The sequence below is a fragment of the Bubalus kerabau genome, chromosome 10 (genome assembly GCF_029407905.1).
Source record: "Bubalus kerabau isolate K-KA32 ecotype Philippines breed swamp buffalo chromosome 10, PCC_UOA_SB_1v2, whole genome shotgun sequence".
Taxonomy (NCBI): domain Eukaryota; kingdom Metazoa; phylum Chordata; class Mammalia; order Artiodactyla; family Bovidae; genus Bubalus; species Bubalus kerabau.
This window is the reverse complement of record NC_073633.1, coordinates 55,053,802-55,073,086: the sequence shown is the minus strand read 5'-3', so window position 1 is coordinate 55,073,086 and position 19,285 is coordinate 55,053,802. Positions and strand designations below refer to the sequence as shown.

General features: G+C 39.9%; 2 long non-coding RNA genes across 26 annotated transcripts in view; both read right to left on the bottom strand.

The window, feature by feature from the left end:
* LOC129621379 (uncharacterized) overlaps positions 1-19,285 on the bottom strand; it is a 454,544-nt gene that overhangs the window by 185,950 nt on the left and 249,309 nt on the right. The window lies entirely within an intron of this gene.
* On the bottom strand, positions 4,850-6,048 carry LOC129621383 (uncharacterized). Its single transcript, XR_008699319.1, has 2 exons — positions 5,921-6,048; positions 4,850-5,205 (listed from the first exon to the last, which is right to left on the bottom strand). It is a non-coding gene; the product is annotated as an uncharacterized LOC129621383 (long non-coding RNA).

Here is a 19,285-nt window from a genome sequence, read left to right as displayed (position 1 = left end):
CACACGTGAAAAGAAACGATTATCTTCTAGTTGTGTAGACAGGAATAGCTTCTGGCTTTGAAGAAATGGCCTGCCATCTCCTCTTGGCTTCTTAAAGCTCTCTCTTTAGTGTCTGGGCCTCCAACTATGGCTTCTCTGGCGCTGTCTGGCCAGACACCATAAGCTATCAGCTTTACCATTCCAAGTAACTCCCTATACTCTAGCTTTCATGAAAATATGTCTTCTGTTTGAGACACAGAGTGTGTAATACAGCTACCTATACTATTTTCACTTCTCTTTCCATTTTATAAGCAGTAGAACTCATTTTCCAAATGCTAGGTTTCATAGAGCTTTAATCAGGTTTTTAAGATTGTTTTATTTATTGTTTATTAATTTTTGGCTGTGCTGGGTCTTTGTTGGTGCACACTTGCTTTCCCTGGTTGCAGTGAGCAGGGGTTACTCTCTAGCTGGCAGTGTTCAGGCTTCTCTGTGGAGGCCTCTCCAGCTGCAGGGCACAGGCTGTACGGCAGGTGGGCTTAGTAGTTGTGGTACATGGGCTAAGTTTCCCCTAGGCACGTGCAATCTTCCCAGAACAGGGATCAAACTTGTGTCCCCTCCATTGGCAGGCGGAGTCCTAACCACTGGACCATCAGGGAAGTACAATCAGGTGTTTTTTTTTTAAATTGGTGCATAATTGCCTTACAATGTTGTGTTAGTTTCTGCTGTAAAATGAATTGAATCAGCTATATGTATACATATATCCCCTCCCTCTTAAACCTCCCTTCCATCCCTACCTTCATTGCACTCCTCTAGGTCATCACAGAGCACCAAGCTGAGCTCCCTGTGCTATACAGCAGCTTTCCATTAGCTGTCTATTTTACACACGGTAGACAAATAGCTCAATATCAAAAAATGAACAACCCAATCAAAAAATGGACAGAAGACCTAAATAGACATCTCTCCAAAGAAGACATACAAATGGTTAAGAGGCACATGAAAAGATGCTCAACATCACTAATTATTTGAGAAATGCAAATCAAAATTATAACAAGGTATCACCTCATACTGTTTAGAATGACCATGCAAGGCAGAGGAACCAAGATCAAATTGCCAATATCCACTGGATCATCGAAAAAGCAAGAGAGTTCCAGAGAAACATCTATTTCTGCTTTATTCACTATGCCAAGGCCTTTGACTGTGTGGATCACAATAAACTTGGGAAAATTCTGCAAGAGATGGGAATACCAGACCACCTGACCTGCCTCTTGAGAAATCTGTATGCAGGTCAGGAAGCAACAGTTAGAACTGGACATGGAACAATGGACTGGTTCCATATAGGAAAAGGAGTATGTCAAGGCTGTATATTGAACCCTACTTATTTAACATACATGCAGAGTACATTATGAAAAATGCTGGGCTGGATGAAGCACAAGCTGGAATCAAGATCGCCGGGAGAAATATCAATAACCTCAGATATGCAGATGACATCACCCTTATGGCAGAAAGCGAAGAAGAACTAAAGAGCCTCTTGATGAAAGTGAAAGAGGAGAGTGAAAAAGTTGGCTTAAAACTCAACATTCAGAAAACTAAGATCATGGCATCCGGTCCCATCACTTCATGGCATATAGATGGGGAAACAATGGAAACAGTGGCAGAATTTATCTTTTTGGGCTCCAAAATCACAGCAGATGGTGACTGCAACCATGAAATTAAAAGACGCTTACTCCTTGGAAGGAAAGTTATGACCAATCTAGACAGCATATTAAAAAGCAGAGACATTACTTTGCCAACAAAGGTCCATCTAGTCAAGGCTATGGTTTTTCCAGTAGTCATTTACGGATGTGAGAGTTGGACTCTAAAGAAAGCTGAGTACCACAGAACTGATGCTTTTGAACTGTGGTATTGGAGAAGACTCTTGAGAGTCCCTTGGACTGCAAGGAGATCCAACCAGTCCATCCTAAAGGAGATCAGTCCTGGGTGTTCATTGGAAAGACTGATGTTGAAGCTAAAACTCCAATACTTTGGCCACCTGATGTGAAGAGCTGACTCATTTGAAAAGACCCTGATGCTGGAGGAAAAGGGGACGACAGAGGATGAGATGGTTGGATGGCATCACCGACTCAATGGACATGAGTTTGGGTAAACTCTGGGAGTTAGTGATGGACAGGGAGGCCTGGCATGCTGCGGTCCATGGGATCACAAGGAGTCAGACACGACTGAGCGACTGAACTGAACTGAATCAAAAAGTCAACAAACAATAAATGAGAAGGAGGGTGTGGAGAAAAGGGAACCGTCTTACACTGTTGCTGTGGTTTAGTTGCCAAGTTGTGAATTGAGACAGCCACTATGGAGAACAGTAAGGAGGTTCCTTAAAAACTAAAAACAGTACTACCATATGACCCAGCAATCCCACTACTGGGCATATATCCTGAGAAAACTGTAATTCAAAATGACATATACACAGCAATATTCACTGCAGCACTCTTTACAACTGGGTTTTCTTTTTTTTAAAGTAGAAACTCTAGTGTGATGGGTGGGGAAGGCTTCAACTTTGAGTCCACTTGTCCCCTCCATCCCACCCCAAGGCCCCTCAAGGGCCTCACACGGGAGGGGTGTCTATTGAGGGTGGGGTGGGTTGGGGTGGGAAGCAGAGAGTGAGGAGCCACTTAGCGCAAAGGTGACAAAGAAGCTGGTGGTACCAGTGGCTACACCGGATACACAAGACAGGGAACATGTTTGCAGAAAGAAAGGAAGATACAGTTAGTTCGAGGTACCTGCAAACCAGGTAAAGACACTTAGCAGCAGCTGGAAATTCACACCCTGAACCACAGGCAAAGGTCCAATCACAAATACAGATGTTTTTGCCTTCTGTCTAAGTCAGCGGTTCCCAAACATGGCTGCACTTTGGAAACATTTGGGAAGTTTAAAAATACTACTGCCTGGGGACTTCCCTGGTGATCCAGTGGCTAAGACTCTTGTGTTCCCAAGGCAGGGGGCCCAGGTTTGTTCCCTGATCAGAGAACTAGATCCCACATGCTGCAACTAAAGATCCGCATGCTGCAACAAAGATCAAAGATCCAGAGTGCTGCAGCCAGGACCTGGCGCAGCCAAATAAATAAAAATAAATTTTAAAAAATTTACTAATGCCTGGGTCCCACCTCCAGAGATTCTGATGTAATTGGTCTGGGTTGTGGCTGGGTTTTGGGAAATGAGTCTTCCCAGTTGATTCCAGGGTTCAGCAAAGTTTGAGAACCACTACTCATAGCATAAAACATTTGTCCCTCATTTAGACACAACTATGCAGACATTCAGTTCAGTTGCTCAGTCATGTAGGACTCTTTGTGACCCCATGGACTGCAGCACTCCAGACCTCCCTGTCCTTCACCAACTCCTGGAGTTTGCTCAAACTCATGTCCATTGAGTCGTGATGCCATCCAACCATCTCATCCTCTGTCAATCCCCTTCTCCTCCTGCCCTCAATCTTTCCCAGCATCAGGGTCTTCTCCAATGAGTCAGTTCTTCACATCAGGTGACCAACGTATTGGAGCTTCAGCTTCAACATCAGTCCTTCCAATGAACACTCAGGACTGATTTCCTTTAGGACTGACTGATTTGATCTTCTTATAGTCCAAAGGACTCTCAAGAGTCTTCTCCAACACCATAGTTCAAAATCATTAGCTCTTTGGCACTCAGCTTTCTTTATGGTCCAACTCTCACATCCACACATGACTACTGGAAAAACCATAACTTTGACTAGATGAACCTTTGTTGGCAAAGTAATGTCTCTGCTTTTTTAATATACCCTCTAGGTTTGTCATAGTTTTTTTTTTTTTCTTTTCCCCAAGGAGCAAGCGTCTTTTAATTTCCTGGCTGCAGTCACCATCTGCAGTGATTTTGGAGCCCAAAAAAATAAAGTCTGTCACTGTTTCCATTATTTTCCCATCTATTTGCCATGAAGTGATGGCACAGAACACCATGATCTTAGTTTTCTGAATGTTGAGTTTTAAGCCAGATTTTTCACTCTCCTCTTTCACTTTCATCAAGAGGCTCTTGAGTTCCTCTTTGCTTTCTGCCATAAGGGTGGTATCATCTGCATATCTGAGATATTTCTCCTGCAATCTTGATTCCAGCTTGTGCTTCATCCAGCCTGGCATTTCGCATGATGTACTCTGCATAAGTACATAAATAAGCAGAGTGATAATATACAGCCTTGACATACTCCTTTTCCAGTTTGGAACCAGTCCATTGTTCCATGTCTGGTTCTAACTGTTGCTTCTTGACTAGCATACAGATATCTCAGGAGGCAGGTAAGGTGGGCTGGTATTCCTATCTCTTTAAGAATTTTCCCCAGTTTGTTGTGGTCCACACAGTCAAAGGTTTTGGCTTAGTCAATAAAGCACTTAAGTAGATATTTTTCTGGAATTCTCTTGGTTTTTCTATGATCCACAGATGTTGGCAATTTGATCTCCGGTTCCTCTGCCTTTTCTAAATCCAGCTTGAACATCCTGAAGTTCTCAGTTCATGTACTGTTGAAGACTAGCTTGGAGAATTTTGAGCATTACTTTGCTAGAATGTGAGATGAGTGATGAGTGCAAATTGTGTGCTGGTTTGAACAGTCTTTGGCATTGCCTTTCTTTGGGATTGGAATGAAAACCGACCTTTTCCAATCCTGTGGCCATTGCAGAGTTTTCCAAATTTGCTGGCATATTGAGTGCAGCACTTTCACAGCATCATCTTTTAGGATTTGAAATAGCTCAGCTGGAATTTCATCACCTCCAGTAGCTTTGTTTGTAGTGATGCTTCCTAAGCCCCACTTGACTTTGCATTCTAGGATGTCTGGTTATAGGTGAGTGATCACACCATTGTGGTTATGCAGATGTAGGAAGCTTTACTAAATATCCACATCCTTGGGATTATATCACAAAGGCAGAGACAGAAATGTTAACTACCATTTGTACGTGTCTTGAAGCTGCTATAACAAATAACCACAAACTTGGTGACTTAAAACACATATCCCTTCTCTCACACTTCTGGAGGCTAGGAGTCTGAAATCAATATCCCTGGGTAGAAGTTGAGGTGGTAGCAGGGTCACACTCTCTTGAGAGGCTCATGAGAAGAATCCATTCCTTGCTGCTTCCAGCTTCTGGCTGCTGGCATTCTGGGCTTCCTTGTTATCACATTGCCTTCTCTTTTCCTACAGGCAAATCTCCCTCTGCAAACCTCCCTCTTATAAAGATACATGGGATTGATTTAGGGCCCACTTAGATGATTCAAAATAATCTCCTGATCACAAGAGCTTTAATTTAATCACACTTGCAATGTTTTTTTTTAACCACATAAGCTTTTATTCACAGTTTCCTGGGATTAGTACCTGATAACTTTCAGGGACTATTATTCAATCATGTTAGTCCTCAAAGATTCACATTTATCCCTCAGGCAATTTAAATTCACCCCCATCTTAATATCTTTTAAAGCATCAACCCATTAGGGCATTGACCCCTATCCAAGATTATACCAGACGTGAGCCGCAGCTCTGGTGAACTTGAGCATCATATTTAACTGAGCCTCAGTTTCCTCTTGGGTAGAATGAAAATAATACAGCATGAATTTCATTGGACTTTATATAAAGTTTAAATGAGATCATATATGTAAAATGTTTGTTTATAACAGACCAAAAATACTAGCAACTGTCTTAGTCTGTTCAGACAGCTATAACAAACCGCTGTACCAAAGACACAGTGGCTTATAAAGAACAGGAATTTAGGGAATTCCCTGCTGGTCCAGTGGTTAGGAATGCTTGCTTTCTCTGTCTAGGGTCCAGGTTCAATTCATGGTCCCTGGTCAGGAAACTAAAAATCCTACAAGCTGTGCTGTGCAGCTGAAAAATAAATTTAAATAAATTAAAATATTTTAAAGAAAAGAACAGGAATTTGTTACTCACAGTTCTAGGAGCTGGAAATCCAAGCTCAGGGTGCCAGCATGGTGAGGTTCCGGTAAGAGCCCTGTTCCGGGCTGCAGGCTGCTGACTCTTCACTGTATCATTACTAGGCAGGGACACTGAAGAGCTCTCTGGAGTTCCTTTTATAGGGGCACTAATCCCATTCAAGGGCTCACCCATATGACCTAATCATCTTTCAAAGGCCTCATCTCCTGATACCATCACAGTGGGGCTAGAATTCCAACATATGAATTTTGGGGGGCCAGCAATGGCACCCCACTCCAGTACTCTTGCCTGGAATATCCCATGGACGGAGGATCCTGCCTGGTAGGCTGCAGTCCATGGGGTCGCTAAGAGTCAGACACGACTGAGCGACTTCACTTTCACTTTTCACTTTCATGCATTGGAGAAGGAAATGGCAACCCACTCCAGTGTTCTTGCCTGGAGAATCCCAGAATGGGGGAGCCTGGTGGGCTGCCGTCTATAGGGTCACACAGAGTCGGACACGACTGAAGCGACTTAGCAGCAGCAGCAGCAGCAGCAGCAACAGCAGTCCATCACAGCAACAATGATCAACAATGGCATATTTCATGAATCTTATCCCAAGAGCTGAGGCTCCTATCAAGCTATTTGTTGGGCTAATAGGTTTATAACTAATAATAGTGATATCAGCTAAGAGGTATGTAGCTCTTTATTGTCAGGCATTATTCCAGTGCTTTACAGATACTGACCTCATTTGGTCTTCCAAAATAACCCTCTGAGGTTAGGTACTATTATTATGCCCATTTTACAGATGGAAAAGCTGAAGCACAAAGAGAAGTTTAAGTAGCAGGTCACACAGCTAATAAATGTGAGAGCCAGGAATTCAACCCAGACAGACTAGCTCCACTGTCTTTGTCTGCAGGTACCACACATCTCAGTTTCCACTATAAAAGGGGCAATTTGTGATACAGCAATAGACCACTGCAGATGGTGACTGCAGCCATGAAATTAAAAGATGCTTGCTCCTTGGAAGAAAAGCTATGACAAACCTAGGCAGGGTATTAAAAATCAGAGACATCACTTTGCTGACAAAGGTCTGTACAGTCGAAGCTATGGTTTTTCCAGTAGTCATGTACAGATGTGAGAGTTGGACTGTGAAAGCTGAGCGCTAAAGAATTGATGCTTTTGAACTGTGGTGTTGAAGACTTTTGAGAGTCCCTTGGACTGTAAGGAGATCAAACCAGCCAATCCTAAAGGAAATCAACCCTGAATATTCATTGGAAGTATTTGTGCTGAGGTTGAAGCTCCAATATTATGGCCACCTGATGTGAACAGCTGACTCATTGGAAAAGACTCTGATGCTGGGAAAGGTTGAAGGCAAAAGGAGAAGGGGGCAGCAGAGGATGAGATGGTTAGATAGCATCACAGACTCAATGAATTTGAACAAACTTCAGGTTAGAGTGGAGGACAGGGGAACCCGGTGTGCTGTGATCCATGGGGTCACAGAGTCGGACACAACTTAGCGACTGAAGGACAACAGATCGCTACTGCAACCAGTTGTCTTAAAGGTAGTTGCTGTGATCCTGCCTAGCTGACTTGAAGTCCATCCCAGTTTTAGCATTTTAAGTAGAAGGCAAGGAGAAAGTTCTGAATTCCCAATTTATCCCCAGATGGGGGAAATTCAAACAGCAGTGCTCCCCACTGCCAACCTCCACAGCCTTGGGGCAAACGAATGCACTTGCAGGCCCACATGTTACACTGGCACTCATTGCTGGGCTGTCAGATTAGTGAGAGCTGGTGAACAGAAATCGGGAAGCCTGAATTCCCACCCAGCCCATCTCTTGGAACAGGCTAGGCTGCAGCTGCCTCTGAGGTTGTTCTTTGGCCAGGACATGGTTGCAAAGTTCACACTTAAAAGTCCATTTAAGAGGATTTAAAAGAAACAACAACATAAGCAGGTGGAGTAAGAGTGACCTAGTCACCTTTTGCCCCGAGTGCTGCTTCAACAGCTGGGAAGAACAGGGTCAGCCAGCAACACTGGACTATAAACCTCTGTGACTCAGGCTGGCGGCAGCTTTGAACAGAGTGCCTATCAGGGACTCACTTGCTCCTCTGCAGCAGAGTGACTTGGAATCATGGAAAGAATTGCTGCTGGGACCGCAGGCAGAGGTGAGATGTGAGTCTTAGTTTAAGGAACTGGAATTCATCAGCAAAGGTGACTTTGTTGCCAAAGGAGGAAGTCTCTTTAGTGCCCAGATTAAGCTTGTTGCTTTCAGAGGTCTCAGGTTTGATGAGGTGTGGCGAGTTTTGCAGAGAATTTAAGACTAACTGCCTCTGACGTTGGTTTTCTCATTCCAGGAACAAAGTGGTTCAAGAATCTGCCCATCTTAGTGGCTTTGTTTATATCCTGGGCTATACTTCATGAGAAAATGAGATCATAAAAACAAGGGGGGTTGGGAGGGAGAGTTATGTAGGGGCAGATACTATAGCAATGTCCTGGATTCAAATTCAGAAACACTTAGCTTAGAAAATCTGAGTCATGTATTTTATTATAAACTCCCAAGTTCAAATACTTTAGTAACTTTGCCCCTGCCCCCACCCCCCAAAAAAAACAATTGCACCTCATTCTATCCTTTGCAGAAAAGAGATTTTAGATAATATTCTACATTGCTGTTTGAAAGACATTGACTACTTTGTATCTAGGGTTATAAATAGGGTAACTAATTGTCTTTACTTGCTGGGACTGAGGGAAACTTGCAGTGATAAACCCAGGCAAGGCCCCAGCCAACCAGATAGCAGTCACCGTAGTTATAAGGAAAGTAAATGATAATGATATATAAGAAGTGAGATCACGTTGGTATATCATATGGTGACTTTTCTGTTTACTACCAAAGTTACTCAGCTCCTTACCATCACAAATAAAGTCAAATAATATCAGCCATTTCTGATACCTCTTCTAAAATCGCTGTAATAAAAGTACCAGCTGAAGTTGTAGACAAACTTTTACCAACCCATGTCTTCTTTTCAGCCAGGACCTTGTCAGTGCGTGAAATGGCAACTACAGCATTATGGTACTAAAAGAGGGAGAAAATCAGTCTATTTATCCCATTTCAAGCCAAGGTTGTCTTTTCATAGAAATTATAGTCTTAGGGTTTTGTTTTGTTTTTTTTTACCTTAATTCAATCTTTTGAAAAACACTGTTCATTTTCCTCAAAGTTACTGAATTTAATCTGTTCATAAAAAGGACTATTTTGATACACTGGCCTGACATACCTTCTGACACACACGCACATGCATGCACATGTAGACTTTGGAAATCTTTTAAAAACAGAACATGTTTAAACAGTTTTAACATGTGACATATTAGAAACAGCACAGACTCTGGAATTAAACTAATTTAATAGAGAGAATGCCTAATTCTGCCTGAAATTCCTCCTCTGAAGGGAAAGAACTTTAATTCTCACCACAACTTCAATTATTAGTGATATGAGCCAAATTTTTGCTTCAGTGAGACTCCAGTGAAAATTCTAGAGTTCTCAGGATTAAATGTCCTTTATCTTTTGTTTCTTAAAATAATAATGGCATCATTGAACAGCATTTATTGTTTAAAGTGACTTTTATAATAGGAATTTAAGCCTTGAATAAGTTTGTAGATAAACAGTTAACCCCTTTGTTACTGTGAATGAGAACAGGAACTGGTGATTTAATTTACAACTTTATCTATTAAAGGACTTGGGGTTTAAAAAAGACATTCTTGCAGTCTTGCATATATAGGATGGATAAACAACAAGGTCCTATGGTACAGCAAAGGGAACTGTAGAAAGTATCCCGCAATAAATCATAATGGAAAAGAATATGAAACAGAATGTGTATATCTATGTATATAATTGAGTCCCTTTGCTGTACAGCAGTAATTAACACGACGTTGGAAATCAACTATACCTCAATTAAAAAAAGACCTTCTCTTCCTGTGGGAAAACTGTGGCTGCAACCTTGTGATGAGGATATATTAGGTATGCTGTTACCACACAAAACTAGAAGCAAAACAAACGAACCCAGAGAGCCCTCTCATCTTTATTGTGCAAAGTGGTTGGAGGTCGTGAGGTGCTGCGACGAGCAATTCTCTGGGCAATCAAGAGATAACTGAATTACGCCTTCTGTTTTAATTCTTCATACTGAATTTGAATTCGAACATGTATTTTTATGTTAGTAATCTAATTTGCCTCCAAAGTTAGTGAGTCGGCCTTGAATTCCATCTCCCTCATTGTTATTGTTAACTCATTATTATAAACCACCTTTGGAGAGTACTGTAGTCGTAGAAAGTAGAAATTCAGCTGAAAGAAGATGTGCACTGACTGTAGGTCGGCGTGTGGGAGTTTATGTTGTCCACATTAAAAAAAAATTTATGTTGTGATTTAGGACTGTAAAGGAAAGAAATCAACATTTATTGCGTGATTGTGCAGTCCAGGCATGCTGCTGGGTATCCTATTGCAAGTTATTTCATGCTTGCACATCCTAAGTGATAAGCCTCAGTTCCATCCAAATCCTTCAGTAAGGCACTGGAGTTAGATTTAGACCTTCGCTGTCTACCAGGTCTGATCACAAAGCCTCTGCTCCTTCAAATATTCCACAGGGCAGACCTGTGCCAACCAGTTCCCTTCAAAACAGGTTCCAAAAGTCTATGATGCGGGGGGGGGAGAATGCGTGACTTCTCAAAGAACAATTTTTGAAACCAAGAGCTATAGAAGCTTATGACGTTGTAGGACCTAGTTTCAGTTTTAAGACCTCTAATTGTATATTCAAAATGTAACTATTGCAAAGAGATCGAAAACTAAATGTTTGCAAAACCAAATTCTCTCTTCCCCCACTGAATCTACTTATATTCTTTTAGCCAGAGCCTGGTTATATGGGGGGTGGGTATAAATGGATTAACTTAAGGAGGGGTCCCCAACCTCCAGGATCTAATGCCTGATACTGTGAGGTGCAGCTGATGCAGTAATAACAGAAATAAAGGGCACAATAACCATACCATACTTGAATCATCTCAACCCTCCTCCCCACCTAGTCCAAGCAAAAATTATCTTCCTCGAAATTGGTCCCTGGAGCCAAAACAGCTGGGGAACCACTGAATTAAGTGTTGTGCCAGCTCAGTGCCAGCCATTTCATACCACACAACCCCAAAAGGTAGATATTAAAATTTCATTTCATAGGTGGGGAATCTAGGGCTACTGCCATGTGATGTCACATCCTAGCTGTCTGATGCCAAAGCTCATCTTTTTTTTTCTTTTTTAAAATTTTATTTAAATATAGTTTATTTACAATACCGTTTTAATTTCTGCTGTGTAGCGAAATGCCTCAGTCATATATATATATTTTCTTTTTCATATTCTTTTCCATTACAAGTTTATTGACAGATGAATGGATAAAGCTCATCATTTCATTACAACGAATTACCCCTCCCCAACCAATCACAATACAAACTAGAAACTTGGAAGTCAGCACAGACTCTTCTTTCTTCCTTCCTTCTCATCTCTACTTATTCACTTTATGTCATTAATTCTAACTCTCAGACATCTTGACCAACCCTACTGTTACTGTCCTGGTTTAGGTCTTAATGATTCCTTACCTGGTCTTTAGACAGATTTTCCTAAATGAACTCTAGCATGTCTGTTTCCCCCTACCCCATGGGCCCACACACCTCATAAGACACTATACTAGAGTAATCGAAAGAACTTTCTAAACTGTACTCTAATTATATCCCTTGCTTTAAAACTTTCAATGGCTCACCATTCTCTTCTACCTAAGGTCCAAACTCTTTATAGCAAAAAAAAGGTTCTTCATTATCTTTTCTACAATCTTTCCTCTGACGTCCAATTACTCCTTTATACAACCCCGCAAAACCCCTTACAGTTCTCAATTCAATTAAAAAAATGTTTCTTGAGCTCCTATTATATGCCAGGCACTGCCTTAATCATGGAGATACAGCAATGAATAAGATACAGATAGCTCTTGCCTGATGGAGCTAAACGTCTGAAATGGACCTTAAACAAGTAATTGCCTGCAAGATGACTAGTACAAAGTAATACCACAGGAGCCCATGGCAACACTTTGCATCAGGGAAAGTATGATATTTAACCTGACATGTGGAGAGTGGCATGATTTAGTCCAGCAAAGATAAGAGGGAAACCCCAAGCATATAAGCAGTACTACATTGGTGTAGGTGCGTTATGACATATTGCATATTTCCATGCAATATATTTGCATCATATATTCTACGGTACACTGGACTGGTTATCTCTTGCCTAGAGATTTCCATAGACAGAGGAGCCTGGAGGGTTACAGTTCATGGGGTCCCAAAGAGTTGGATATGACTGAGTGACTAAAGAACAACAGTTTAGTTTCACACACCTTCCACTGCCACTTCAGCACATCACAGGTAACACTTAGAAGGCACACTGTGATGCTAAGTTTTGCTGGATGTTGAATACCAGGAAAGACCTTCTCCTTACAACTATATTAATAATTTAGTCCTCCATACCACTTATGAGTGAGAGTCAACCTGCTTCCAAAGATATTTTCATCTTTGGGTACAGAGAAAAAGTCCAACATTTTGACTTTTCCTCTGACTTTTCTGATTCAGCCAATATCAGGGAAGACAGAGAGTGACAAGGACATGTTTTCTCTGAATATGTTTATCCATTGAGAGCTAAGAGTAACAGGTGTGAGAAACAGTTTTTACTGTATAAATAGTGGAGAGAAGAACCAAAGACTTCTTTGGCTCCACAGTTGAAGCAGGTAGCCTCAGTCACCAGACGCCACTGAAAGGAAAACTGGTATAAAAACCACTAGCAACACAGATGACAGGCGATGAAGACTCTTCTTGAAGCACAATGGAAAACCAACATTTAGGTGAGCAGGAAGTGAAACTAAGTTGAAATTAGAGAGACAGCACCAAAGGAGCCCAAGGATTTAGAGTTTTTAATTCTTGCTCCATATGTGATAGACTTGTTTGTAATGGATTGGAAGACTATTAATATTTACATATTTGTCTTGCCGTGTCTCACTTTTAAACTTATACTTTGATCTTGATGGAGAATTTATATATGTTTTTTAGGGAATTCATATTTTAGCATGAATATTTGAACTCTTTCTTTACCTTTAGCTACACCAGGAGAATTTCATTTCTGGAGGAAAAAAGTTGTTCTTGTTTGGGATCATTAGAAAGAGGGAAGGTAGGAATCTGGGAAAAAAGCTGTGAGATAAAGTCAAGGATGGAGGAGGAAAAGATATTTTTACGGCAAAGCTGTACAAAACATCTATATGCTTAGAGTTTCCAAAGTGGATGTCCTACCTTGAATCTTAATATGAATTCAATGGTCTAGTTACCTCACTTGGTCGCTTCACAATCTTATTTATTAACATATCTAAGACCAAGGTTCTTCCAAATCTATTTTTTCTGCAGCTGCCCCCGTCCCTAATAATATCAACTTAACTTTTAAAATTTGTATCAATATAGTTATTTTATTTAAAGATTTATTACATTTTTAAAATACCGGTTGAATGGGACATTTTTGGTTCCAATAGTAGGGAAGAGGTTCAATATAGAAATGATTAAACATTAATCCTTATAACACAGATAATATAGTATATAGGTCAATTTTTAATTCTGCCTCACAAGTACTGGTAATTCATTTATTCCTATAGAGGGGATATAAGTATTTTCTTCCTGTTTTGTCTTTATTTGCACATTCATCATAATCAGATTATTTTCTTTCTTTCAATTAAGTCTGCAACAGTATTATTGCTTCTACTTAATATCAACTTTTTCTTCTAATTGTTTATTCCAAAAAATTGTAGAGCAATCTCTGACCTCATATTTTGTTTCACATTCCTCATCTGATCCATAAACAATCCTGTCCTGTCTTTAAGACAAAGATCTAGAATTGAATTGTATCTCAACAGTCTCCTTACTGGTCTCCCTGCTTCCATCATGGTCCTCCTTAGACCTGCCCTCAACACAGTAGCCAGAGTAATGCTTTTAGAACATGTCATATCATCTCACTATCCTGCTTATAATCTTCCTCTTGCTTCCCATTTTCCTTGGACTAAAAGCCTAATTATCCTGGTCTACAGGACCATCACTTGGCATTTGTACTTTTGCCCGCCATATGGAATGTTCTTTGCTCAGACTTTCCATATTCATTTGCTCCTCCCTAAGTCTTTGCCAGTGATGTCTTCCCAATTACCATCTAAACTGCCAGCTTCCCTCAGCTCCATTTTCCACTCTCTGGCACCCCCTGCCCCCTTTACCTGATTTACATTTCTCTGTAGCTCTCACCACCATCTGATGTTTGTGTCAGTCACTAAGTCATGTCCGACTCTTTGCAACTCCATGGACTGCAGCCCACCAGGCTCCTCTATCTATGGGATTCTCCAGGCAAGAATACTGGAGTGGACAGCCATTCCCTTCTTCAGGGGATTTTCCTGACCCAGGGATCAAACTTGGGTCTTCTACACTACAGGCAGATTCTTTATCATCTGAGCCACCAGGAAAGTTTATATAGTATCTATTTATCTGGGTACTGTCTGCTTATTCCCACTAGACTTACTCCCACTATAGCTGAAATTTTCCTGTTGTTCATTGCTGTAGCCTTAGCCCCTTGAATAGTGCCTACACAGTAAACAGTAGACATTCAATGGATGTTTGTGGGAAGAAGGAAGGAATGAATGAAATAACAAACTAAGGCCTTATAAATGCACTCCAATAACTATCTGTGGAGCAGTAAATTTAAGAACAGTTGCTGAAGGTGAACTCAATAATTCCTGAATAATAAATTCAGGAAAGCCTCAGCTATTGAGGGAAGTATAAGACCCAGGCAAAAAGGCTGCTTAGTATATGTGTCTATAAATACACACACATAGATATGCACACATATACAAAACAAATTTAAATGTCTTTTACTGAAACTGCAAAAAAAATTTCTATAGAATAAGAGACAGTTACTGGAAACCAATGATATAATTTCATTATTACTAGTTGAAGTACATAAAACGTCATTAAGATTACCTATATTGAAGGTGCTGTCTCTGCTGTTTTAGATTAGTCAATACCTGACCATTTGGTGGGCTTTTATAAACCTGCTTCCTCTTTTGGCTCTCCAGTCATATTTTCCCCCTTAAGTTGCAAGGTACTTAATTTCAAATTTTCTTCCAATAGCAATTATCAGAATTCAAACCCCTAGCTGTAGAAAGACTTTTGAATTCCTTTCTAAGTCTTGAAATAAATGACATCTGAATTTATTCTCATTTATTTGAATGAGCATCTTCAATGCTGGACTCGTGATTCTTCCATTCATATAGCTTCTAATGAGAGTTCATGGAAGGTCAAATTTTTTCTCTCCTCAAACCCACAACACAGTAGATGATGTGACTATTATTTCCTTTTATGAAGTAAGCATTAATTTAAATAAAACCCACAATGACAAATGTTGAGGGAATAGCAAAATAAATTCAAAGAAAGCAACAGGAAGAAGTAATAAAGATAAGGAATAATTTATGATATAGGAAAGAAATATACAGTAGAGAATATCAACAAATAAGTGTTGGTCATTTGAAAAGGCTAATAAAATCCAGAAGTCACCATTGAGATTGAGGAAGAACAGGTACAAATTAGCAATATGAAGGATGAAAAAGAGGACACCACTATATATTCTTCAGATAATTAACAGAGAATAAGGATACTATGAACTACTTTCTGCCTGTGTGCTTGATTATGAAACTAACATAACTTTGATTTTACTATTTCACAAGGATCAAAGAAAAGAAACGTCAATTCAGTTCAGTAACTCAGTCATATCTGACTCTTTACGACCCCATGGACTGCAGTAAGTCAGGCTTCCCTGTCCAGCACCAACTCCCGGAGCTTGCTCAAACTCATGTCCATGGAGTGGGTGATGCCATCCAACCATCTCATCCTCTGTCGTCCCCTTCTCCTTCTGCCTTCAATCTTTCCCAGCATTAGGGTCTTCTCCAAAGAGTCAGTTCTTCACATCAGGTGGCCAAAGTATTGGAGCTTCAGCTTCAACATCAGTCCTTCCAATGAAAATTCAGGACTGATTTCATTTAGGATTGACTAGTTTGATCTCCTTACAGTCCAAGGGACTCTCAAGAGTCTTCAACAACACAGTTCAAAAGCATCAATTCTTTGGGGCTCAGCATTCTTTATGGTCCAACTCTCACATCCATACATGACTACTAGAAAACCATAGATTTGACTAGATGGACCTTTGTCGGCAAAGTAATGTCTCTGCTTTTCAAGACACTGTCTAGGTTTGTCATAGTTTTTCTTCCAAGGAACAAGCGTTTTTTAATTTCCTGGCTGTAGCCATCATCTGCAGTGATTTTGGAGCCCCAAAAAATAAAGTCTGTCACTGTTTCCATTGTTTCCCCATCTATTTGCCATGAAGTGATGGGACCGGATGCCATGATCTCAGTTTTTTGAATGTTGAGTTTTAAGCCAGATTTTTCATTCTCCTCTTTCACTTTCATCAAGAGGCTCTTTAGTTCCTCTTCGCTTTCTGCCATAAGGGTGGTATCATCTGCATATCTGAGGTTATTGATATTTCTCCCGGCAATCTTGATTCCAGCTTCTGCTTCATCCAGTCTGGCGTTTAGCATGATGTATTCTGCATATAAATTAAATAAGCAAGGTGACAATATATAACGTTGATGTACTCCTTTCCCAATTTGGAAAAAGTCCATTGTTCTATGTCTGGTTCTAATTGTTACCTCTTGACCTGCATACAGATTTCTCAGGAGGCAGGTAAGGTGGTCTAGTATTCCCTTTAAGAATTTTCCATAGTTTGTTGTGATCCACATAGTCAAAGGCTTTGGTGTGTCAATAAAGCAGAAGTAGATGTTTTTCTGGAACTCACTTGCTTTTTCTATGATCCATGGATGTTGGCAATTTGATGTCTGTTTCCTCTGCCTTTTCTAAATCCAGCTTGAACATCTGGAAGTTCTCGGTTCATGTACTGTTGAAGCCTCGCTTGGAAAACTTTAAGCATTACTTTGCTATTATGTGAGATAAGTGCAATTGTGCAGTAGTTTGAACATTCTTTGGCATTGCTCTTCTTTGGGATTGGAATGAAAACCCACCTTTTCCAGTGCTGTGGCCACTGCTGAGTTTTCCAAATTTGCTGGCATATTGAGTGCAGCACTTTCACAGTATCATCTTTTAGGATTTGAAATAGTTCAGCTGGAATTCCATCATGGTCAATCTCACTCATAAAAACACTGATGCAAAAATTCTTAGTAAATTACATGTAAGAAAAAAATCCAACAATGTTTGAAAAGGATAATTATGTATAATGATTAGGTGGGCCTTATACCAATCTGGGTGTTCATTGGAAGGACTGATGTTGAAGCTGAAACTCCAATACTTTAGCCACCTGATCCAAAGAGCTGACTCATGTGAAAAGACCCTGATGCTGGGAAAGATTGAAGGCAGGAGGAGAAGAGGACAACAGAAGTTGAGATGGTTGGACGGCATCACCGACTCAATGGACATGAGTTTGGGTAAACTCCAGGAGTTGGTGAAGGACAGGGAGGCCTGGCGTGCTATGGTTCACAGGGTCGCAAAGAGTCGGACACAGCTGAGCGACTGAACTGAAATGAACTGATACCAATCTGCAAACTTAACATTTGTTTAAGTAATTCTCAGCAAACCAGAATTAGGAGGGAAAGTCCTTAATCTGATAAAGGATGTCTATAAAAATCCTAGAGCAAATGTCATATTTAATGGTAAGACATTAAAATCTTTCCCTTTGACATTCAGAAATAGTTGAGGGTGTTTGTTACAACCACTTCTATTAAGCCTATTACTGGAGGCCCCAGGGAATACAACAAGAAGAAAAGTTAAAAGGATTGGAAAAGAAGAAATAAAGCTCACTGTTTGAGAGTAATACAACTGTGTAAATAGGAAAAAACTAACAGCAATAATCTACAGCAATTAAATATTCTAATAAATTATTAGAATTGACATAAAATTTGGAAGTTTATAGATACAAAATCAATATATAAAAATCAATTGAGAGACATTAATGAAGATCTAAATATTTAAAGGAATATGCCATATTCATGGGTTGGAAGCTTCAGTAATTTTGTCAATTCTAAATTTACTTACAGGTTTAATGATATCCCAATTCAATCTCAACAGATTACCCTGTTTTATTGAGATTTATTGAGATTATTATAAGTCAAGAAGACTGTAAAATTTGTATGGAAATGCAAAGGGCTTAAGGGAGCTCCCTGGTGGCCTAATGATTAGGACTCAGTGCTTTTACTGTGGTAGCTCAAGTTCAATTCCTGGTTGGGGTGCTGAGATCCTGCAAGCCAGGCGGTGTAGCAAAAAAAATAAAAGAGAGAGAGAGAAAGAGAGAGAGAAAGAAAAGAAAAAATATGCAGAGGAAAAAATTAAAAAATCCAAGATTTTTGAAAAAGAATTCCTGGGATGCCTTGCTATATTAGCACTAATACACTGTAAAGCTATAATAAACAAAATATTGTTGAAATGGTACAGAGAAAAACAAATAGACAACTGGAACAATTAGAAAGCGCCAAAATAGGCCCTAAGAACATGTGATATATGACAGAGGTAGCACAACAGTGTAGCAGGAAAAGGACATGCTCTTCAATTAATGATACTGGAATAACTGGATATCCATATGGGAAAAACAGAAGCTGCACTCCCATCTCATATAATATGCAGATAATAATTATAAATGGATTAAAAAAAAAACAAACCTCTTAAAGATTTTATGAGATAGGAGAATGCATTTAGGACCTCAAGGTAGAGAAGGATTTCTTAATCAAGACACCTAAAAAATATTAACCATAAAGGAAAACAAATTTCACAGTATTAAAATGATATTTAGTAAAGGCAGCATTGAAAAACCCTGAAAAGATAGGTTTTGCCACAGAATGGGTAAAGATAATTGGTAACATATACAACCAGTGAAGATCTAGAATCCAGAATATATAAAGAAATCCTACATATCACAGGAAAAAAAGGCACCCCCAGAGAAAATGTGGCAGAAACAAGGACAGGAACCTCAGATAAGAGGAAACCAAATGGCCAACAAACACGTGAAAAAATGTGCCATCTCAGTTATCAAGGGAATGCAATTTTATACTATGGTGAGAAACTACTATATTCTCTTCAGTTTGGCAGAAGGTAAAAATATTGATCATACCAAGGATGTGGCACACAGGAACTCTGAAACACTGCTGATGAGAACGCACATTTTGGAATTATTCTGACATTATCTCATAAAGTTGGACATAAGAACAGTCTTTGATCCAACAACTCTGTTCCCAAGTATGGAC